The sequence below is a fragment of the Oncorhynchus mykiss genome, chromosome 7, assembly GCF_013265735.2.
Source record: "Oncorhynchus mykiss isolate Arlee chromosome 7, USDA_OmykA_1.1, whole genome shotgun sequence".
NCBI classification, from domain to species: Eukaryota; Metazoa; Chordata; class Actinopteri; order Salmoniformes; family Salmonidae; genus Oncorhynchus; species Oncorhynchus mykiss.
This window is the reverse complement of record NC_048571.1, coordinates 78,312,296-78,319,795: the sequence shown is the minus strand read 5'-3', so window position 1 is coordinate 78,319,795 and position 7,500 is coordinate 78,312,296. Positions and strand designations below refer to the sequence as shown.

The window sequence follows — 7,500 nt, the reverse complement described above, 5'->3', positions numbered from 1 at the left end:
AATATGTGTGAGATATATCTTTCAGGATATTTAATGAACCGGGAGGAAATAACTGCCATTTTCCAAATTTTATAGGAAAGCAATTACAAATGTCATATCACTAGTGCGTAAGCTTACCTGGAACTATATTGCAACAAAAATATGTTGACATCATCTCAGTTCATCCATGTCATTGGCCAGGAGATTATATGGAAATCAAACAATACATTCCCCCACTAGCGACCCCATCATCTTTGCCCATAGCTTCTCATCAACAGGAACACAAGCAGCCTGACTAGGAGGAAACCACAAACGCAGGTTTTAAGCTACCTCACAAAGCCCTATTGTCCCACCAACACTGTTGCCTCTGCCTGAAGCAGGACTATTCTCACTGTTCCACAACCCTTTATCTCAGGTGGCTTTATTCAAAGACACATCGTCACCCAAGTACGTCAGGACCGTGTCACCGTCAGTACACACACTTCATAAAGTCAACGTAAACTGAGACTGTGTTGTGTGTGAAACTATTTCACACGGTCTTTCTGGCCCATAGAGACTTCCTCAGAAAGGTTGTACATTGACACGCCTTGTCCCTTTAAAAAGAAAATCCCCTCTCATTCTAAAACATGCCTGGGCCCTGCAGCCTGGTGCATGTTTGACTGCCGTGGGAACCTGAAAAGCAATGTGAACGTATCTTTCTCACCTCTGGGCCGACGTGGAGGAAATGGACGAGCGGGAAAAATTGTCTGAAATTCTCACAGGAGATCATCCATCATAAGAGAGGGTAACTGGCTGGATGTGGACAGGCTTTATTATCACCATACGGGGGTTATAAATCTCTCCAAGGTGAGAACAAGTGTCAATCATGGCCATCGGCCCGAGAAGCCTCTAATCTTCTGCAGTCCACACAGGTTGTCTCAAAAGACTAACAAGGTTTTATGACTTCCAAGCAGCCTTCATAATCTTTTACATTGTGGTTTACATAGCTAATAGTGGAAAGTAGTGGAAAGTACCATCTAATTGTTATTGTTGATACTAATTGAAAGACACAGATGTAGGATCTTAATTTGAGCCATTTTCCTACAGCAGGAAAATAATCCGTCAGCAACAGGAAATGTGAATTATTATGTGGATTATAATGGACATTTTTGTAGGGGTTGATACATAAGGGAAAATCAAATCTGAAATGTCAAAATGTAAATGACACACATCAGAAGTCTTCTGAAACCTCAAATAACTAAGTTTTATATTTCCTTCATTGCAGGCCAGTTATCCAGCAACAGGGTGATCAAATTACGATCCAACATCTATAGTATTACATACTGTACTTATTTTTGGAAGAATTTACTTTCGATAAACTCTTGGAAAGTAGTATCACGTTGTTATTGCTGAGATAACAGACAGCATCGAATCATTGCTGTTTTCTGGTCTCTATGTGAGCTGCCAGGTATGTAAACCATTGTAACACAAGTTGACACACCTCGTGTAATGTGTGTATGTGTGTGAAAGCAAGCAAACAGATTAAATTAATACCTGCCTCCAGGACATTCAATTCTACATTTCCTCCGAGATAATCCTATCAATTTCTGATTATGTATCACAGTTCATGTATTTGGTGAGATGTGTGTCTTGTCTTTCAGAGTATCCCGTTTTCACACCGCTGAACAAAGAAACAATGTCTGGCAAGGACAGTTTATTTAGCTCAGTGGAAAAGTAGGGTGAACAAATTGATTGTATTATTATAATTACATGTATAATTACATAGGATAACAAAACATACAGATAAATGACCAAATAAATGTGATAAAATAAAAATACATTTGGATAAGCAAACAAAATGGCCAATCTACTTAATACAGATAATAATTATTTTTCATAATTCGCAATAATTAAGTTTTCATAATATATTATATAAAAAGTTGTCCTGTTAGCCGCAGAACCAGTTATGGCAGGTTTTGTGAAATATTCATATATCCTATAAATACAATTCCTTCGTTTTATAATATTTAGCATTTAGTCTCGATCTTGTTTTTCCTGTACATGTGAAGTCATTTGCGACACTCATATCAGAAAGCTGTTGTGTCTAGGTAAGTGACAGGGGCGGCCTTGCTCACAGGTTACAAATTCCTCCGGAGAAATTGTCTCTATCTGAGGTTTATGGCCTGAAACATCTGTTGTAATTTCTGTCAAATTGAAATGTTATTACCTGGTCATTAAAGCCGTGGCAATGACAAAACCAGATGGCCTCCGCTGCTCTTACAACTCCTGCGTTTTTATGGTGTTGGTGAAAATTGAACCAAAGGGAGCGCTCCGCATTGTAAAATTAAGGCAATCATTCCCACATTCCCCAGACAAGGGAAGCAGTATCAAGGTTTGGCAGCGTAGGGCTGCAGGGTGATGAGGGCGCTCGGCTCCGGTGTTAGAGGTGGGAGTCGACTGTGTAACACACACGTCCAGAACCACCCTGAGAGAAAGTAGTCCCGCTTACTGGGAGGGAGGTGGGGAGGGAGGGAGGGAGTTAGGGAGGCGGGGAGGGAGGGATGGAGGGAGGGTGGTGGGGAGGGAGGGATGGATGGATGGAGGGAGGGAGGGAGGTGGGGAGGGATGGGTCGATCAACTGCTGGGAGAGGAGGAGAAGGAGGAGGAGGAGGGGGAGGAGGGGGAGGAGGAGGAGGGGGGGACTGGTTGTCACTTGTGTGTTTATTAGGGAACATGGAGGCAAGAAGAGAGAGGAAAGGATGGTTGTAGGAGAAGAGAGATTTGGTGTAAAGAAAAAGAGAGGAGAGCGAGGTAGAGGGTTTGGCGGGTGACGGGTGTGATGGGGCAGTGGGGTGAGAGCAGTAAGCCGGGCAACACAGATGTGCTAGTTATTATACAACAGCTTCCACACTGTGTAAACGCCCTGTGAGGGGTGTGATGGGGTGGTAGTTATAATACAACAGCTTCCACACTGTGTAAACGCCCTGTGAGGGGTGTGATGGGGTGGTAGTTATTATACAACAGCTTCCACACTGTGTAAACGCCCTGTGAGGGGTGTGATGGGGTGGTAGTTATAATACAACAGCTTCCACACTGTGTAAACGCCCTGTGAGGGGTGTGATGGGGTGGTAGTTATAATACAACAGCTTCCACACTGTGTAAACGCCCTGTGAGGGGTGTGATGGGGTGGTAGTTATAATACAACTGCTTCCACACTGTGTAAATGCCCTGTGAGGGGTGTGATGGGGTGGTAGTTATTAAATGACAGCTTCCACACTGTGTAAACGCCCTGTGAGGGGTGTGATGGGGTGGTAGTTATTATACAACAGCTTCCACACTGTGTAAACGCCCTGTGAGGGGTGTGATGGGGTGGTAGTTATTATACAACAGCTTCCACACTGTGTAAACGCCCTGTGAGGGGTGTGATGGGGTGGTAGTTATAATACAACAGCTTCCACACTGTGTAAACGCCCTGTGAGGGGTGTGATGGGGTGGTAGTTATAATACAACAGCTTCCACACTGTGTAAACGCCCTGTGAGGGGTGTGATGGGGTGGTAGTTATTATACCACAGCTTCCACACTGTGTAAACGCCCTGTGAGGGGTGCTAGTCCGTCTGTTTTTCCCTGTTTACATTCTCCTCTCCCCCTATCCTCCTCCTGGAATTTTCAGTATGCACCTTAGAAAAACGTTTTGAGGCTGAATTTATTGTTTAACACACATTTTACTTTATGTAGCAAAGTATTTGAATAGGTTTTCTGAGGGAGCAACAGCGTTCCACCCGAGCTCTTCAGAGGAAGAAGAGACAATAGTCGCTTTAATTTCCCCGCCGACATTCCTAACGAAGAATGGAACTTGCAAATGAATGAGAAGCAGACAAAGTCCATGTCTGGGTCACGGTACATCCCAGAGTCCTAGGTAACGCGATGGGACTTTTCCATATCCCCGCCCCAACCACTTCTTTCTGCTCTCTCCTCTGTGTTGCTTTGAGTTCCACAGCAGAGTACTAATATAGGAAACTCACACATTTGTCGGAGGGCTATTGAAATTCATCACGAACGCATCAAAAGCAATGCTGAATTGGGAGAATGTACACATGGTCATACTCTAACTGGAGGTAATTAAGTCCTATATTCCTTGTTTTGTGACTATACATGGGAATTAGCATGTATGAGAAACTCTTGCCTGCATTCCCTCCTGCTGGTTAACTTCGTCGTTCTCGAGGTGTCAAAATGGTGTCAGAGAGAGCTTCCTGTTTCCTCTTTTGCCAGGCCTGCCGTTCGCAGGTTCCCAGCGACAGACTTCCTCATATTACAGGATATACACCCAGACTGGTGAGGACTCGACTCCGACACGACTCCTAGACAACCGCCTGCCTTTGTGCCCCAGTTCTGGCATGGGTTAAGGTTATGTCTTTTGTGCCTGGACATGTAATATAAAATATATACTTATTAAACAGGTTCGGAGAATCTGCAATCTGATTAGCTGAAATGGGGATCCAGGACATTGACAGTTCCCTGTTAATCGCACTACATATGAAAGTAGAGCCAGCTATCAAAATGTACCTTGTCCCCAAGCTCGAATTACAGAGAGAGAGCCAGCTGGTGGGCAAGATTACATCAAAATATCAATAAGCCAACTCTGAGCCCTGAGCAAAACAAAAAACATGGCAGACAATTTCTCTCGCCTCTCCATCACCAGTAGTAACCACAACCTTCAATGAATGTTTGCCTAACGTTATATTGTCCAGTACAACACAAAGCAAATTGAAACATGGTGGCAGCAGTGGGTTTAATTTTCTAATGATTATGTCTATGATATAGCCTAATATATACTGTAAAATGTCAAATAAACACTTTCTCAAATAGCTGCCTGTCCCTTTTAATAGCTGGGCATCGGCACGAGGTTACCATGAACACAGCTCTGATATTCCCATGGTCATGTGCATAAAAAAATTAAATCATAATTCTGTCTTCATTGCCATGGTGCCACAAAAATGATTACACATCAAATTCAAGCTAGCAGTGATCAGATTCGCAGAGCAAAATTTGGGCGAGGCAGCAGCCTGGCATTTTGGAATCAATCCAAAACTAGTGAGATAAGTGAAAAAGTGAAAAAGTCAAACGTTGTCTGAGGTGGATCAGAAGAGGGCGACACTGCAAGGTGGGGGGAGGGGGGGGGGGGGGGGGGGGGGGTAAGGAAGGAAGTAGATGCCTGGCTCAGAATGAAGCCTGTCTCAATAAGCAGTCACTTAGGTCCCCCGACTGTTAGGGGGCACACTAACCAATGTTTTAATATATATTACTGTAAGAACAGTAAAATACACCAGGTGCAATATCAACATTTGGTTGGGCATCAGCAGTTTTTCTCTTGTTATGTCAGTTACCGACAGCCACTAAATTAGCCATGTCAGCTAACAATTTTTAGTCTAGACTTGTAGTATCATGGTCGAATACCAACCGGCTCAACCTCCAGGGAGCCCACATTGATTTAGTTAGTAATTCTCACTCAGATATCATATTAACATGGCATAAGTCATGGTAAAAAAATGTATAGAATTGCAGGAGATTTGCTTTAAAACTTCAAAAATGTCACTCCACCCCATGGCAAAATGTGTAGAATAGCAGGAAATTAACTTAAAACTACTTTTTTCCTCTCCGCTATCAAGGGGGTACCACTAAAATGTTTTGCCGCAAGGTGGGGGGCCCCTCACACACATCAAGTAGAGCCCTGATTGAAGCAAATAAATGCCCAGGCTATTGATTGAATTTTTACATTCTACAATATTGGTTGAGAAATATTTAGTTGAGACTTTCCATATGCAAACGTTTACATTCAGTCAATATGTTAATATTTTCTTTAAAACTTGATGTAATAACGAAACATTTGGAAGGTATGTTTTTCAAGAATCAATGACAGTATAAATCAAGAAATATATGTCCCAATTAATCTTGGATTGCCCATTTAACCACAGTCAAGATATAGCCAGCTATGTTATTTTGTTTACAGTGCCTACCAAAGCTTATTGACAGTGGGGATAGTGTATTTGTGTCATTTCAAATAAGACAAATTTAGTTAGGGTTTAATAAACCGTTAACAAATAACATTAATAGTGTCACCATTAATAGTGTTAATTAATAACATTAATTCATTTTTAAACATTAGGGTATATAATAACATTATTTGTTTATGAGGTGTTATATTGCCTTACAAGTACATTGTTATATGCAGTTACAGAGCATTATTAAACTGCAACGGTCACACTTTGAAGGAAATATATCTCCAAAAGGCCTAATGAAGCCTTCATTAAGCCTTCATAAGGCCTTCATAAGGTAACAAATCATTTGTTAATTAACATATGATGGGTAGACCTAGTGCGTTGCAAATTGTGGCGTAACCCTTTTGCCACCCTATAATGACATTAACAAATTATTCTTGAAGCATTTAGGTAGGCCTTATAATGGGTTTATGAAGGCTTAATTAAGCCTTTAATTTGCTTTAAGCAGTGCGGCTTGGTTGGGTTGTGTATCGGAGGACGCATGACTTTCAACCTTCGTCTCTCCCGAGCCCGTAAGAGAGTTGTAGCGATGAGACAAGATAGTAGCTACTAAACAATTGGATACCACGAAATTGGGGAGAAAAAGGGGGTAAAATTCAAAACAAAAAACAAAAAATATATATGCTTTATATTAAAGTGTGACTGTACCTCACATTTCTATAGGAAGGTAAATAATGTTATATTCTATAAGGCGCTATGAAATACATGTTTATAAGGCAATAATGTATTAAAGTGCTTCAAGTTGTTATTTTAATGCATGGACATGTATAAACCAATTATTGTGAACACACACTATAGTGGGTATACGCATAGGCCTAAGATATATCACAATATGCACACATTAAGGATCTTTAGAAACCAGTCAATGCCCTAGGGTCATTAGAATAAATGATTAATCCACACATAATGTCAACACTATAACAGACTTCCAGAGAAGCCCTAAGCGTGTGAGATTCTCGTCGTCTTTGTGTAAACAACGGTCGAGAGAGGCATTCTTTACCAAACAAAGATACAAAGGTGAGATAAAGCGATAGAGGAAGAGCTCAACTCCGCCTGAGCTATTTTGTTAACTGAAGAATATAGAGAGCCAATTGAAAGCAACTCCTGCGTAATGGCACAAGCACAGGCGCGCGCGGGATCACACTCACACTCTCACACACACACACACACACACACACACACACTGTAGAGCACTCGGCTCGCGGGTATTGAGAAAACCCTCAGGAGGAGGAACCAACATTTTTTCATTTACCCTTATCATCACTTCCTTACCAGCGCCAAAGCAAACACGCGCTCCTGAAGGTGTATGAAACACTTATCGAGAAACGGGTTCAATGTTTCGGATGAAAACGCAGCCTTAGATTCGCTGGAAAGCTGTCATTTCGGTTTATTAGACCGTAGTAGACGAACGATTCAAGAAATCCAAACTAAGTGCGCACACATTTCTAAAATCTGCAGTCATCATCACTTTGAAGAATAATAAAT

The 7,500-nt window shown here is 41.8% G+C and overlaps 1 protein-coding gene across 3 annotated transcripts in view; it reads left to right on the top strand.

Annotated features, from left to right (window-relative positions):
* Positions 1-7,194: 7,194 nt before the first annotated feature.
* The window catches only part of eya2 (EYA transcriptional coactivator and phosphatase 2), a 57,011-nt gene continuing 56,705 nt past the window's right edge, over positions 7,195-7,500 (top strand). For all 3 annotated transcript variants that reach the window (XM_036984140.1, XM_036984143.1, XM_036984142.1), the window contains exon 1: positions 7,195-7,500. This exon is cut by the window's right edge and continues 167 nt beyond it. The gene's annotated coding sequence lies outside the window, so the exon portion shown is untranslated.